This window comes from Amblyraja radiata, chromosome 13, assembly GCF_010909765.2.
Source record: "Amblyraja radiata isolate CabotCenter1 chromosome 13, sAmbRad1.1.pri, whole genome shotgun sequence".
Taxonomy (NCBI): domain Eukaryota; kingdom Metazoa; phylum Chordata; class Chondrichthyes; order Rajiformes; family Rajidae; genus Amblyraja; species Amblyraja radiata.
This window is the reverse complement of record NC_045968.1, coordinates 20,849,424-20,867,197: the sequence shown is the minus strand read 5'-3', so window position 1 is coordinate 20,867,197 and position 17,774 is coordinate 20,849,424.

Sequence of the window (17,774 nt, the reverse complement as noted above, 5' to 3'; positions counted from 1 at the left end):
GGCCATCAAATGCACTCAACATGATTGCACAGAGATTGTCTCAAACATAAATGGCTTAATGCCACAATTGAATTGATTTGCCTTCACAGAGTTAGGATGGCTGGTGTTATGAAACATCAAATGCTGCAGTCAAATGAATCCATACACAACCCAACCAAAATCAGGACCAATTACATACCCTCAACATTGGCTTTCCAAAGCCCTACTGATCTACACCCAAGTATTCTTCAGTACATAATAGGAGTGAAGGGTGACTGGGTCATGAGGTGGATGCTGGTGAGAGGACAAATGGAAATGCCACCCCCACTCAAAGCATTGCTACTCCATCAATTTTTATTGCATGTGTTGCCTGATCCCCAGGTAAAATGATTCTGCTTCTAGATGAGGCAAGGAGAATGGTCTACAATGGGGATAAGGATTCCAAATGTCCGACATTGCCATTCCTATGAATACCAGCAGTCACTTCTGACATCTGAGCAATCTACTGTGCCATGTCGAACCTGTAGGATATAGAAGAAGATGTGGAGGCAAAGTCATTATGTATTTTTAAAGCTGAGATTGACCGGCTCTTGATTAGTAAAGGTGTTAATGGGTACAAGGAGAAGGCAGGAAAGTAGGGTTGAGAGGGAAAGATAGATCAGCCATGATTGAATGGCAGAGTTGGCTCAATGGGCTAAATGGCCTAATTCTGCTCCTATGACATGAACATGAGCTTACGTTTATTTTAAAAATTACACAAGGTCCATGTGTCAGTGTAAAGCAAATGTTGCATGGTTGGCTCTATGTTTGTTTACCAGTGATGCCAGTATTTGCAGGAAGGTAGATGGAGCAACAATCCCCAGCATCGGCTTAGTCTGATTATTACAGGTGACGTTTATGTAATGTTGGTTTGCCATAGATGCTGCCTGATCTGTTGGTTTTCAGTATTTTCTTTCTTTTTATTTCAAATTTCCAGTTCCTAGAGATTTTTTTTTAATGCCAAGAGATTTTATTTAATGCCAATTAATCACTGGTTAGCAAACAGCCTCCATTGTGAGTGATACCACACATACAATCTGCTGTGCTGAGTGAAACTTGGCAATTTTGACCAACTGTTATCCATACCCTATACATAAAATTCAAAACTTCCTGCATTCAAAAATCAGAATGAAGAATTGTTCCGTCTGTAGCTTTCAGCGTCCACAAATAGGGTTTGATCCACAACATACTCACTCAGAGACATGTGTGTTACAACTGAGGATGATGCATGAATTGAATAACCTTTTATGTTTATTTTTAGTTAACTATAACACAATTAAATGCCATTGGGGGACATTACAACATGAAGCAGTGGCAGATTTTGTAGACGATAGACACAAAATGCTGGAGTACCAGGCAGCATCTCTGGAGAGAAGGCATAGGTGACGTTTCGGGTCGAGACCCTTCTTCAGACTGAGTCGGGGAGAGGGAGACACAGAGATATGGAAGGGGAAGTTGTGAAAGTGAGGCATACAATCAATAATATTGAATATATGCCTCGTTGCCACCTTTCCCTCAGCTACAATGTACCATTCTACATTTCCTTGATCAGCGTTCCCTTTGATCTGTGTTTTCACACCTTACCCTTCCATATCTCTATGTCTCCCTCTCCCCTGACTCTCAGTCTGAAGATGGGTCTTGAGCTGAAACATCACACATTCCGTTTCTCCAGAGATGCTGCCTGACCCGCTGAGCTACTCGAGCATTTTGTGTCTATCTTTGGAGTAAACCAGCACCTGCAGTTTTTTCCTACACAGTGAACCCAACCAGTCTTCCCAGGTGCGGCAGCGGTTCACCTGAACCTCTTCTAACTTCATCTATTGCATCCGCTGTTCCAGGTGTCAACTGCTCTACATTGGTGAGACCAAGCTTGGCGATCGCTTCGCCCAACACCTCCGCTCAGTTCGCAATAACCAACCTGATCTCCCGGTGGCTCAGCACTTCAACTCCCCCTCCCATTCCGAATCTGACCTTTCGGTCCTGGGCCTCCTCCATGGCCAGAATGGGTCCCACCGCAAATTGGAGGAGCAACACCTCATTTTTCGCTTGGGTAGTTTACACCCCAGCGGTATGAACATTGACTTCTTCAATTTCAGGTAGTTCTTGCTTTCACCATCCTTCCCCTCCCCTTTCCAGCTCACCCACAGCCCATTGTCTCTGCATCTTCCTTTCTTTTTCCTGCCCCCCCCCCACATCTGAGGAAGGGTCTTGACCCAAACCGTCGCCTATTCCTTCACTCCATAGATGCTGCCTCACCCACTAAGTTTCTCCAGCATTTTTGTCTATCGTCGATTTTTCCAGCATCTGCAGTTCTTTCTTAAACAGTGAATTTTATAGATTCCTTTTATCCCTTTCGGGACAAATGATAATAAAACACTCTTAACTCTCTCTCTTGACTTGATTCTTGACTCCATTTCTTGACCCCCCCACCCCCACAAAAATAGTGGGCATATGCCTTCGAATCCTGGTGACAATCGAGTTGAACAGGTTCCTGGGCAGAGACTTGTATAGCAACAGGTGTTGCATCTTCTGTGGTTGCAGGTACCCAGGGTGGGAGTGGTTCGGGTAGGAAGGGATGTGTTAACCAGGGAGTTGCGGAGGGAACGGTCTCTGTGGAAGGCGGAAAGGGTTTATTCTAGCTCGGTTATTTAACCTGGGCTATTGTGGACTGCTCCTTTAAATGTCTTGTTGTCAAGTTTTATAAAATTACCCAAAAGGTAGGTCCTTTGCCAGGTAATTTCTTCTAACAGGAGAACCAAGGGGATGTCTATTGATAGCATTCGGTCATCGTCAAACTTTAATTGCTTACAGAGCAGATCTTGCATTATTTCACAGCATCGCCCCCGTGTTTAAACGCATTCACAGGAGTTTTGAAGCTGACTTTTAGGTGGGATGTTTCAGAGTTGACGCCATGTGGGAAAAAAAATTGAAAGCTTGATTCATTGTATATGGCACAAAATCCTGTTTACAAAACTTCCTGGATAAACATTACAGAGGCACACTAAAATTTGCTTGCAACAAATTCGACTTTTCAATGCGTGGTAATGTTTCTGGATTTTGGAAACAGAAACCTTTATTTTTCCTTGACTTTCAAAACGATATTCTCTGCGTCGGAGTCCTTTATTAAGAGTGACATTTTGCATGTGTGTTCTTCTTGCTTGAATCCAATCATCATAAAGTGCCTTTGATTGCAAGTGGAACTTAAGCCATCAAAAGCAATTAGAGATAACAAGAACACATGGTGCTGCATTCTCTGAGTTTCATCAAGTTGATGGCCTTTTTCACCTTCTGATGACAGCAGGAATTAGACAGAAGGATGAAGGAGGGGGAGGGAATGGGTGGATGTGGAGTACCTCATGAATTACATAAAAGGAAACCCTTGCAAGTTTTTTTGTCTTGAGGGTTTAAGACACACATCAATTAACGTCTGGTATAGTTGAAACTATTTCAGGTTAGAGATACAGAGCGGAAACAGGCCCTTTGGCCCATCAAGTCATAAGGTCATAAGTGACAGGAGCAGAATTAGGCCATTTGGCCCATCAAGTCTACTCCATCATTCAATCATGGCTGATCTATCTCTCCCTCCTCACCTCATTCTCCTGCCTTCTCCCCGTAACCCCTGACACCCACGCCAATCAGAGATCTCCGAACACTAACAGTATCCTACACACTTGGGACAATTTACAATTACTGAGACTAAATTAACCTACAAACAGGATATCTTTGGTGTGTGGGAGGAAACCGATACGTCTGGGAAAAACACACACTGTACATGTGGCGAACATACAAACTTCGTACAGACAGCAGCCGTAGTCAGGATCGAACCCGGGTCTCTGGCGCTGTAAGGCAGCAACTCTACCGCTGCATCACCATGCCCCTATTGAGGAAACTAATGTTCTTTCTCGACTGAATTTCGGTTTATGAAATTCTGGATTTCACAGAACCTCTTGGAGCTCCATGAAATTTAGTATAAGGTAGAATTCTGTTACTTTCAGACATAATTTTCACAATATTGTTCTAATTGTTTGAAATATATAGCATGGAAACAGGGCCTGCAGCCCACCAAATCCAGGCTGATCTTTGATCACCCATCCACCCTTGGTCTCTGTTATCCCACTTTCCCACCCATGCCCTGTACGCTAGGGGCAATTTACTGAAGCCATTCAACCTACAAACCTGCACGTCTCTGAAATGGGGGAGGAAACTGGAGCACACTGAGAAAACCCACACGGTCCCAGGGAGACCTAGCAAACTCCACACAGACAGCACCCGAAGACAGGACTGAATCCATGTCTGTGGCACTGTGAGGCAGCGAACCTGCCAGCTGTGCCACCCTAAATTATTAATGTGGTGTGATTGTGAGGCATCTATTGATTTGAAATTTGGTCACATTTTTAGAGTAGCTTGTGAGCAGTGCAGAGTTCTATTATAGTTAAAGATATAGTTAACTTAATGACAAATAGTCCTTTCCCAATATTTAAAAGTCAGAGTGGGTCGATGGAAAACAAAGATGACTTCAGTGTACAAAAAGCTAGCTTTCTTCCCACCTGCTGAATTTACGTTTGGTGTCAAAAGCTTCCGTGTTCATTTTTTAAGTGTGCACAAAACTTGAGAGTCTTTAATTTACAACAGGTCTTTAATGCTTTACTCAATGCTGACAGCAAGACAACTCAAAATGGCTCATACACTACAGACAGGATAAACTATATACAAAACATCTCCCTTTGTCCTGTGCCGCGCTACCTGCTGTACGGGAGGAGGTACGGGTCCTCCCACCCCACAGTCCACCAAACATCATATTCCCATTTTCCAGTTTGAACGTCTCCATTTGGCTGGACCTCGCTTCACTCATTTTACCCAGTCTTTTTTGTGTTTCACACTCACGGTGATGATGAGCAGTCGAGCCGCACCGGTAGCAGGGTTTCGATCCTCCCCCCCACAGGGGAACGGCTCTTCTGAAACTGACCCACCTTCTCCGGATTTGCTCTGGGTCGATCAACTGGTTTCTGGTGTTGCGGACGAATCTGACGAACTGTATGCACCACCTTCGTGTTCGTTTTCTAAGTCTGCACAAAACTTGAGAGTCTTTCATTTACAACAGAAGTCTTTAAAGCTTTACTCAATGCTGGCAGCAAGACAACTAAAAATTGCTGCACCCGCACACACTACAGACAGGATAAACCATATACAAAACATCTCCCTTTGTCCTGTGCAGCGCCACCTGCTGCACGGGAGGAGCAACGGGTCCTCCCACTCCACACAGTCCACCAAACATCACAAAAGCTATGATGTCCTCACATTGGATGTAGCTGGCCTGCATATTATTTTCTTTGCGGGGGATACCATTCATCCATTGTATCGGTTCCAGTTTGAACAGCTAAAGATAGACACAAAGTGCTGCAGTAACTCAGAGGGTCAGGCAGCATCTCTGTAGAAAAATGATAGATGCTGTTTCAGGTGTGCACCCATCGTCAGACCTTTGCCTACTTTGAACATCCATCCCAGCTTCCCCATTGCCTTTTCTCCATTCAAGATTCCCTCATCACCATTGCTAAATTATGATGGAACCATCTTTCAGATTCAGATTCAGATTCAGATTCAATTTTAATTGTCATTGTCAGTGTACAGTACAGAGACAACGAAATGCATTTAGCATCTCCCTGGAAGAGCGACATAGCAAATGATTTAAATAAATAATAATAAGTGATAATAAGTGTCCGGGGGGTGGGGGGGTGATTGGCAGTCACCGAGGTACGTTGTTGAGTAGAGTGACAGCCGCCGGGAAGAAGCTGTTCCTGGACCTGCTGGTTCGGCAACGGAGAGACCTGTAGCGCCTCCCGGATGGTAGGAGGGTAAACAGTCCATGGTTGGGGTGAGAGCAGTCCTTGGCGATGCTGAGCGCCCTCCGCAGATAACGCTTGCTTTGGACAGACTCAATGGAGGGGAGCGAGGAACCGGTGATGCGTTGGGCAATTTTCACCACCCTCTGCAATGCCTTCCGGTCGGAGACAGAGCAGTTGCCATACCATACTGTGATGCAGTTGGTAAGGATGCTCTCGATGGTGCAGCGGTAGAAGTTCACCAGGATCTGAGGAGACAGATGGACCTTCAGTCTCCTCAGGAAGAAGAGACGCTGGTGAGCCTTCTTGATCAGAGTTGAGGTATTGTGGGTCCAAGAGAGGTCATCGGAGATGTTGACTCCCAGGAACCTGAAGCTAGAAACACGTTCCACCTCCGTCCCGTTAATGTGGATGGGGGTGTGCGTGCCGCCCCTGGACTTCCTGAAGTCTACAATGAGCTCCTTGGTCTTCTTGGAGTTAAGGGCCAGGTTGTTGTCAGCGCACCATGCTGCTAAGTGCTGGACCTCCTCCCTGTAGGCCGACTCATCGTTGTTGCTGATGAGGCCAATCACCGTTGTATCATCTGCATACTTGATGGTGGTGTTAGTACCATGTACAGGTGTGCAGTCATAGGTGAAGAGGGAGTAGAGGAGGGGGCTCAGCACACAGCCCTGTGGAACGCCGGTGTTCAGGGTGAGGGTTGAAGAGGTGTGCTTGTCTAACCTAACAGACTGGGGTCTGTTGGTTAGAAAGTCCAGTATCCAGTTGCAGAGGGAGGGGTCGATGCCCAGGTTACCGAGTTTGGTGATCAGTTTTGATGGTATAATGGTGTTGAATGCTGAGCTGTAATCGATGAACAGCATTCTTACGTAAGTGTCTCTGTTGTCGAGGTGGGAGAGGGCGGAGTGAAGTGCCGTTGAGATGGCATCCTCCGTACTCCTGTTCTTGCGGTAGGCAAACTGATAGGGATCCAGTGTGGGGGGTAGGCAGCTTTTGAGGTGTGCCAGGACCAGCCTCTCGAAGCACTTGGTGATGATGGGGGTAAGTGCAACTGGGCGGAAGTCGTTGAGGCTTGCCGCAGTGGAGTGTTTTGGCACTGGCACGATGGAGGTGGTTTTAAGGCACGTGGGGACAACTGCTTGGGCAAGTGACAGGTTGAAGATGTCAGTCCAGACGTCTGTCAGCTGCGCAGCACAGGCCCTGAGCACGCGCCCGGGGATGCCGTCAGGGCCAGCAGCTTTACGTGCATTAGTCCTACTCAGTGCCACAAATACGTCGTAGGGGGTGAGTGTGAGGGGTTGGTGATCGGCAGGTAGCACAGCCTTGATGTGTTTCACCTTTGCAATTAGAAATTAGAAACTATTAGAAACGGTTTCTCCTTACCAGATGGAGATTCATGGAGCAAATAGCCTGATAAAACTATGCTGGCTCAATGTTATTTACAGTGGCACTAGAGACCATCACAAAACCAACATTACAAAAAATCCTTTCTCCTAAATCTCCATTTAATCTCCTCTGCTATCGAGAGAACCATTCTAGTTCCTTACTTGCTTGCATAATTGAATTCCCTCATCTCTGGTATTGCTCTGTACTTTCATTAAGACATTGGCATCCTTCCTGATATTTTTTCTTCAAATTGAACTCAATAATCCAGCTACAACTAAATATATAAATGTATATGCCTTTAACATAACCATTTTTCCTATGAAATTGTGAAGTCTTTACAAAATAAAATAATCTATAATCCTACATTGTCTTTACCCATTTCAGAATATACAAAATCACCTCAGTCAGTTAATTGCCTTTGAAGTGCAGCAATTTAGGGAAACGAGGCAAATAATTTTCACATTACTTCACAGACAATAACCAAGATAAATGACAGTTTAAACAAATTAAATGAATTTTAGAATTTTTTTATTCAGAGATAACATAAAAGTTAGGCTTTATATATGAATAATTAGACAAATCTTTGGTTTAAAAACTTTTCTGGGGGGGGGGGGTGTGTAGCATCTGTGTTACACCCCTTCAGTACTTCCCTCAATTGTCACCCTGGATTTTGTGCTAGTTGCCTAAGTGGGGCTGGACGCGACATATTTAATGGTCAAGGAAGTAAGAGTTTAGTTTAGTTTGGGGCCTGTCTCCATGCTGTTTCTCTAAACTAAGCTAAATTTAAAATTATTATCACGTGTACCAAGAAAAGCTTTTGTTTACGTGCTATCCAGTCAAAAATAAGACCATACATGAATACGATTAAGCCATCCACAGTGCACAGAAAGGGGATAATGGGTACAACATTTAGTGCAAAAATATAACACTGAAATCTGATGAAAGATAATGCAAAGGTAGATGTGCTGTTGAAATAAAGCCATTAAATCATGGCTTCCATATAAAATATTTACAACTACATTTTTTGCAGCAAATTTCTACATAAATCTGTTAATCATTGTATCATTCTGGAGTCATATGAGGGTTTAGAGGGTGCATTTCAAATAGCTTTGGCTTTCGTGCAGATTGTATTCAGAATAATTGTCATTGAGAATGCTTCAGAGCAGGAATTCAAAGGTTGAAATGATGGTATCAGCTAGAGAATAAAATACTTTTTTATTAACCAACATCATTAGCCTGAATGTGTTCTTCTCAGTGTTGTAATATCCAAAGTACATTTTCATATTCTAATAAATTATGAAAATAATAGGCTATAATATATGCTTATTATACCAGTCCCAAAAAAGATGTTATTTTTAATGAGACTACTTTTAATTTGGGTAAATGCAGCGAAGAATGAATAATTCTCATGCCCTGGGTATTTTACTACTTATTTTAATGGTTCAGGAGAATATCAGTAGGCTGGAAATGAATGAATAATTAAAAGTGGCAATAAGGAATAGTTCTCATTGAAAACTACATTGAATGGGGTAGAATCAGGTGACACGGTAGTGCAGTGGCAGAGTTGCTGCATTACAGTGCTGACAGCACAGGAAACCCGAATTCCATCCTGGCTACGGGTGCTTGTCTGTACAGAGTTTTTACATTCTCACGGTGACCTGCTTGGGTTTTCTCTGAGTACTTTGGTTTCCCCCCACACTCCAAAGACATACAGGTTTGTAGGTTAATTGGCTTGGCATGAATGTAAAATTGTCCCCCGTGTAGGATAGTGTTTCTGCACTGTATTTCTAAACTAAACTAAACTAAACAGATTGAGCAACCAAAAAAATGCAGAATTCAAGCTATATATTATTCTGCATTAAATTTCATTCATCAAGGGAGCCAAAAATGACACAAATGATCAAGTTTCAACTTGTTGGAACTCACATGTAGGGTTCAGACGTTTAAAGTTCATCTAAAAGCAACCTACAGTAAATCTAGTTTTATAACGTAAGACTGATGAGCATTGACATGGCATCTTACCATTTTAAGGGCATTATATGATACCGCAGTTCCTTTATGCACTGTTTGCATAATGTTATTCTGGGAACAAACTAATATATTATTTAATACAGTAAAAAGTACCTGCTGCAATTTGGAATTAAAATATAAGAAATGCGATAACAACATAAATCTCAAAGGATGAAGTTAAATATTCTAGAAATACTTGAATTTCCAAATCATTTTCTGATATCACCTTTTGTAATCACTCTTAGTCTTAAATAGTGATTTTGAAATCAGGTGTGTGATTACCTCTTCACAAGCTTCACTGTAGCTGCATTGCCTGCAACCTGAACTCTGTTTGAACTATAAACTTAAAAAATACCCCAGATCTGTCAGCTCCTTTGCCTCTTACTCAGGAAATTGTGAGTTCCAGTCCCACTCCAGGGTCTCAAATCAGACGCTTTGTGGTGACGTTCAGGTGCAAAGTCTTTCAAAGGCACGCTCCTCCAGCCCAGACATTGAAATGTCCTGCCAGCCCTTTAGGTGGAGTAAGAGATCTCACAGCACCTTTTGGAAGTAGAACCTGGAGTTTTCATTCAGGCAGATTCTTATCCCTCATCTGAAATCACTTGAAACACAATATCTAGCTGTAATCAAATTGCCACTTGTTGAAGATAGTTGTGTGAAGAATGTTTGCTAAATTTCCTTACATTGGCGCAGACTAACAGGTGACTAGTGAACTGCCCAATCTTGCCAGCGGCATAAGAAATAGGAGCACAAACAGGACATTTATAGAGTCGTAGCATCATGGAGTCTTACAGCGTGAAAACAGGCCTTTTGGTCCAACTTGCCCACACCGGCCAACATGTCCCATCTACAATAGTCCCACCTGCCTGCTTTTGGCCCATATCCCTTTAAACCTGTCCTATCCATATGCCTGTCTAAATGTTTCTTAAATGTTGCGATATTACCTGCCTCAACTGCCTCCTCTGGCAACTTGTTTCATTTTGTTCTTTACCCTTGCTCCACCATTCAATAAGATCAAGGGTGTTCCTTACTTCTGCACACTTTTCTGTTCTAACCCCATATTCCCTGTTTTCCATAATATCATAAATTGTATTGATTCATCCTGAATGTACCCAGTGACTGAGACTCGCGGCACACATGGGTAATGGACCTGTCCCACTTAGGCGATTTTTTAACGCAACTGCAGGCGACTAGTTTGTCGCCACATGTTTGCCTGTGGTCACTGGCAAACATGTTCTCTATGCTCTGTACCTCTTGCAATTAAGACCAATTTTTTACTGCGGCCTTTCTATCACTTGCGGCACTTGATTGTTAACCTTCAGTGATTTGTGTATCAGGACTCTGAGATTCTTTTGAACAGCACCACTTAACCTCTCACTATTTAAAAGATATTCCACTTTTCTATTTTTTTCTGTCGTTGTGTAAGCTGTCATGTTTCCACATTAAATGCCATTTGCTATATGGGAAGAGAAGGGAAAAGAAGGGAAGAGATTGAACTTTTTTTTCGCCTACCATCACAGTGGGGAATGTGAAGGAGTCACTGTGGTGGATGTTTATATTAAAATGTATTTTGTGTGTTCTGGTGCTTTTTATTTGTATGACTGACTTGGCAAATTAACTTCCTCATATGTTGCAAAACATACTTGGCTAATAAAGTATTATTGTATTGAATTGTATTTCTTTGCTTATTTATTCGACCTGCAATATCTCCCTGAAAACTCAATTTGATATTTTTGTGTGATAGATTTAGGATTGCATTATGGGGTTTTGAGGCAGAGGTATTTTTCAAAAACTGCCCTCTTGATAAACTGCAATGAACAGTTGACTCCTCTCAGCTGCTCCACCATTTAATTAGATCATATTTACACCCTGACTCCATTTGCCCAGCTATCGCAAGTTTCTGGAGATACAAGAAACAGGGGCTGCAGTAATCTGGAACAAAACACAAACTGCTGGAGGAACTCGGTGGGTCAGGCGGCATCCATGGAGGCAGGGGGGTTCAGGATCTCAACCTTACCTTGCCCATCCACCTGCCTCCACAGATGCTGCCTGACTTACCAAGTTCTTCCAGTAGTTTGTATTTTTTAATCACGGGATTCCAAAACGGCCTGTAACATGGGAAACATCAGCAGGAGATGTGTTGGTTGAATGAACCAATTACACATGTTCTTACAGCTCTTTGAGTCTCTTTGTGATTCTCTATATACTCGGCATTGCTTAGATATGAAGTGTAAAGCCACGGATCAAAACAATTCTTGTATGTAATTTCTTCACAGCAGGCAAGGATTCAGAGTATGAAGCCACAAGTAGAACAAGGTCTCCGTACTACCTGCCTGGTGGCAATACCTGAATCCCCTTGGCAGTGCAGTGTTTGTGCCAGACTAAACCTAATGGCTGGTTTATTATTGCCACATGTACCAAGATACGCTGAAAAGCTTTGTTTTGTGTGTAAATCATCTGTACATTAATACAATCAAACCCTGCAGTATATAGTGTTATGTCTGCAGAGAAAGTGCAGATAAATGGACTTATTTTCCACTGGACTGTTTAACCTCCTGTGACATGGGTTATGGGTCCATATCAGCCCACCTTATGAACCCATAACCTGTCTGAGAGCGTACATAAAATAGACGCAAAATGCTGGAGTAACTCAGTGGCCCAGGCAGCATCTTTGGAGAGAAGGAATGGGTGACGTTTCGGGCCGAGACCCATCCATTCCTTCTCTCCAGAGATGCTGCCGGTCCTGCTGAGTTACTCCAGCTTTTTGTGTCTGTCTTCAGTTTAAACCAACATCTGCAGTTCCTTCCAACACATTAGAGGGTACATAATCTAGGCTTCCCTCCCCTACATTGAAAAACAGATGGAGATGCTGTCAGTTTTATGCAATTATGCAATACTGAACTTATTTGTGTTATTTATGGGGTGTTTATACAGTATTATGTTTACATGTAAGAATGTCATTGTTCTGTTTCAAGACATATGATAGTAAAACACTCATGACTCTTGACCAATCTGTTCCTAATCTGTCCTGTCACAAATATAAATAAACCATCTCATGCAAACTGAAAAACCTTCTGGAGGAACTCAGCGGGTCAGGCAGCATCTGTGAAAGAAAATTGAAAGACACGTTTCAGGTCAGGACCCTTTATCAGTCTGCAGAAGGGTCCCGAACCGAAAATGTATCTGTTCAGAAAAGCAAATCTAATCTCTATTGACTTTGTTGTGTTGTGGAAATACCCGAGATCACAATGACTGTCAAGCGAACAAGTAAAAAGAAAAGAGACAATTCAAGAAAATGAATTCAAAGGTATATTTTTGAGAAGAATGAAATGAGAATGTTTATAATATTCTCAGCTTAAGTTCTGAGCACTACAGATGAAAGTAGGTCCTGTTACATCATGAAAAAGAAGGTGTAATACACAAATTACTGATTGATATCTATTTCCAAAACGAAATCTGTTGCAATATTGTATGCCAGAGTGTTAGATTCCATTAGGAAACTCCTGAGGGTACTTCCAAGAAATACAGTTCTCAGTTTAACATCAAACTTTTGGAATTAAAGCATAGGTGTACATAAATGGAAGTTCTGCGTAGCAGGGATACGTTTTCTAAGTGGTGTTTTTCTCTGAGTTTTCTGATGTAGGTTTATATTCTAGCTGAATAATGGCAGCAAATCCTGATAGAATATATAAGGTTAAAAGCTCAGAAAGACCAGCAAAATCCTAAGGAATTAGCTTTAGAGGAAGGATCAACGTGACCTACTTTGAAAATGTCCTCCTTGGTAAAATAATAAACACTGATTTGGTGCAATGTTCTCCTGATATGAATAATTTACAATTCTGATTTTAACCTCAAAGAGGATTTATTTTTTGGCACTATAATAGTGGCCACTAAGGTAGCATACTGTAGATTACAGGGAACAAGAACTGAGCTTAGCATTATTATTAAACAGAAATTCAATTAAACATAATTAGGATATCTTTTTTAAGTTTTGAAAGTTACTACAAAGCAGTTTTTAATGATAATTCACACGCATGGGAGAGTATATATTGCGCACACTGTAAAACAATATTACTAATGATCAAATTTGGCCGTAATTATTTGCAGTTATTTATCAAGCAGAATATAATGAAAGGACGGTGAGAATAATTCCTGTCAACCCTAATTCCTAATAGGGTGGCCCACACATTGCTGACTGTTGTCATGCTGCGGAAACTGTTTGAGAGTAGTGTGCGGTGAAAATCATGGCCCAGAATTTGCACACAGTTGTCACTGAACCTGGATGAGTTTCTCCCCCAAAATAATTGCCAATCCCTGAGGCACAAACTCCCCATTTTTGCAACAATTAGGTTAAGGTGAAGGGGAAAAGATTTAATAGGAATCTGAGGGGTAATTTTTTCACACAGAGGGTGGTGGGTCATAAGGTCATAAGTGATAGGAGCAGAATTAGGCCCATCAAGTTACTCCACCATTCAAACATGGTTGATCTATCTCTCCCTCCTAACCCCATACTCTTGCCGTCTCCCCATAACACCTGACAGCCATACTAATCAGAAAGAGTGTAAGGAACAAGCTGCCTGAGGAGGTAGTTGAGGTAGAGACTGTCCCAACATTTAAGAAACAGACAGGTACATGGCTAGGACAGGTTTGGAGGGATATGGACCAAATGTGGGCAGATGGGACTAGTGTAGCTGGGACATGTTGGCCGGTGTGGGTAAGTTGGGCCGAAGGGCCTGTTTCCACACTATATCATTCTATGACTCTAACCACTTCCAAACTAAGTTGTAGGTTTATTTTTGGTGTCTGGCACCTGTAATTATAATCATAATAGTAATTTATTAGCCAAGTATGTTTTGCAACAAACGAGGAATTTGATTTGCCACAGTCATACCAATTAAGAGCAACAAGACACCCAAATATATTTTAACATGAACATCCACCACAGTGACTCCCCCACATTCCTCACTGTGATGGAAGGCAAAAAAAGTTCAATCTTCTTCCCTTCTTTGTTCTCCCGTGGTTGGAGCACTCAAACCTTCAGTTGTCGGGGCGATCTTGGCTCCCACAACCAGCGGTCGAGCCCTCCGCGTAGGGGCGATCATGCTCTCGCATCGGGGGGATCTCAGCTCCCCGTGCCAGGTGATCAGACTCCGGGTCAGGGCTGGTCGAACCTCGTGTGGCTTGGAGCTTCCCGACATCAGTCTTTATCCGAGATTGCGAGCTCCTCGATGTTGAAATCCGCAGGCCGCGGTTGGAACGTCGATCTCAGGCAAGGGATCGCAGGCTCCGATGGTAAGTCCACGGCCCTGCAATGGGGCTCAAAGTCAGTCTCGAACAAGGCCGCCAGCTCCATGATCTTAGGCCACAGAGTGACTGGAGATACGATCCGGTATCTCAGGTCGATAAGAATAGATAAGAAAATATTCCAATTCCCACATAAAGTTTTTTGCAGGCAAAAACAGTAAATAGTAATAATGATTTGTTTTGTGATTAGAAACTCGTATGCAATAAAGAAAAATATTTTCATGACATTTTCCATTGACTAATTTGCAAACAACTTAGATTCACATTAATGCAACTAATTTCCCTAATTTCCGTAGTGGAGAAGGGCACAAAGAGTACGATTTGTGGGAATTCTGGGCATACTGTGAGCTTTTGGGATATTGTTGCCGAACAATAATAATTTCATCTTTATCACTACCATAAAATTAGGGTCAATGGATATTTGTGCCCATAAGTAGGTGAGGTCATGAGCTATAACTTTCAGCAGAGTGCCAGCACTTTTATTGGATGTACCCACTTTTCTCAATATGTCTTAAAGTCTATTGCTGTTGTCTGGTTAGTGACATCTTCTGCTGTGTTCTCTTTGCCATTGTCTACTCCTGTACTGGTTTAATGCATTCCTCAATGAGACAGCACAAATTTATTTTGACTTTCCACTTCACATGCCAGGTAATCTTCCTATTGAGTCACAGGGAACTGCAGATGATGGTGTTCAGTGTGATGGGCTTTTCGGATCAATGATCATCATTTGTTTAAAAAAAAAATTAAATTCAGTCTTTCGAAGCCATTATGCATTGTGTCAGATCTAGCCTCACAGATCAATTTATTGCCGGTACATTGGTGTTGTTCCTCAACACTTGACAGGGAGTTTATATTCTAGCTATAGAAATGCTCTGTTTACCTTTAAAACAAAGAACACGTTGAAAGCCAAGGAAATCCATTTTCAGTTTACATCTAAAGATATGATCAGATTGGATCCCCTCACACAGAGATTTACCTCCATCTGTGTGCTCCATCTTTGTTTCTATGCTTCCTCACGGCAATGACAGCCTGAAACTATGGGCATTATTATTATTATATCTTTCAGAGTTGTTGAAATAACACTTGATAACCTTGTTTTCTGTTGGCGCAGGACATCAAATGACATGGAAATAATTTCTTGTCACAAATGCTTGTATTCGAATCTAATCTACTGTGTTGGTAGCAATATATTTTATCAGTTCCCATTTCAGTTGGGAATAGAACTATTAAATTGTATGGCAACAACATTAAGCTCCATAGCAAGTGAAGTTTATTCATTCTCCTTTCAGTGATATGCACATTTCTTTGGTGCAACTGTTAAAAAATGAGCAGCGATGGTAACACAACACGCTTGCTGCTCTACCCATGGGATCTACACCTTTGATCAATTCTGCAAACTTCAATTCTATTAACTATTTAAAAGATTTTATTGTCAGCAACTGCTGTTCGGCCATGCATTAGTGCGGGAATAGTTGAATACGCATCAAGCACAATCATGTCCTCAGATTGTTGACTCATAATGGAATAATCTTTCTCATCCACTGAGTTTTGAAGGCTACGTGGTTTTTGGGTTGTACATTTGGTTATATTTTGACTGGACAATGAAATGAAGTAGCGACAAGATGTGATGGATTGACCAGGAGGCGATGAGGATGAACCAGTCAAAGCATTACTTTGGTCTGAGTTAATTGCCTAGAAATTTATCTTTGGTCATTTGCACTAAAGATGCAATAAAGTTGATATTGCACATTGTGCACATTGTTGAAGTAGAACTGTACAGCACAGGAAAATACTTTTCCGCCCACAATGTTGAACATGATACTGAGATTAAATCTTATTTGAACATAACCCGTATGCCTCTATATCCATGTGCCAATCTCAAGGTCTCTCATTTTGGAATTCACTGGAATTTAGAAGGATGAGAGGGTATCTTATAGAAACATACAAAATTATAAAAGGACTGGACATGCTAGATGCAGGAAAAAATTTCACAATGTTGGGTGAGTCCAGAACCAGGGGTCACAGTCCGAGAATAAAGGGGAGGCCATTTAAAACTGAGATGAGAAAAAAAATCGTTTTCACCCAGAGAGTTGTGAATTTGTGGAATTCTCTGCTAAGGAAGGCAGTAGAGGCCAATTCACTGGATGAATTTAAAAGTTAGATAGAGCTCTAGGGGCTAGCAGAATCAAGGGATATGGGAAGAAGGCTGGCATGGGTTACTGATTGTGGATGATCAGCCATGAACACAATTAATGGCAGTGCTGGCTAAAAGGGTCGAATGGGCTCCTCCTGCACCTATTTTCTATGTTTCTATGTTTCTAAATGCCACTTTAGTATCTGCCTCCACCATCACCTCCGGCAGTGCGTTCCATGCACTCACCACCCTCTGAGTAACAAAAACATGCTCTGCACATGTCCTTTAAACCTTGTCCCTCTCATGTTAAACCTATGCCCTCCCATATTTGATGTTTCCATCCTGGGAAAAAGATTTTGACTGTCTACCCTATCAATGCCTATCATATTTGTATATACTTCTACCCCCTCAACCTCAGATCTCCAGAGAAAACAATCCCAGTCTGTCCAACTGTTCCCTCTAGCTACTACCCTCTAATCCATGGTGAACCTCCACTGTATCTTCTCCAAAGCATCCACATATTTCCTGTATTGGGTGACCAAAACTATACGCAATACAGCAAATTTATTCAGTGACTTGAGTATTTTGGAGGTAGAGTATAATGAAATGATGTGGCAATGTAGTACGATAGTATCATTTTTATTTTCCATTGACATAGTAAATATATGCAGCTGTATTTGACTGAGACAGTGGGTGATGACTGATTGTCCTCAACACTTTGATCCCCAGCTGACCTCCACATGTACATATGTGGGCCAGCAGATATGCCTTGACATTATCAGAAATGGGAACCTTCTCCCCATATCCCTTGATTCTGCTAGCCTCTAGAGCTCTATCTAACTCTTTTAAATTCATCCAGTGAATTGGCCTCTACTGCCTTCTGTAGCAGAGAATTCCACAAATTCACAACTCTCTGGGTGAAAATGCAGAATTCCCCGCATCAGGTGGAAGGCAACCTCATCTCCATTACACAGCTACATCTCTTCACCAAATAAAAGCTGTCCAGGGTCTGATCTCCCCAGAGGAGCATGGGTGAAGCTCAACAGACTTCTTACTAGAGTTGGGTGTTTCAATGCCAGCGT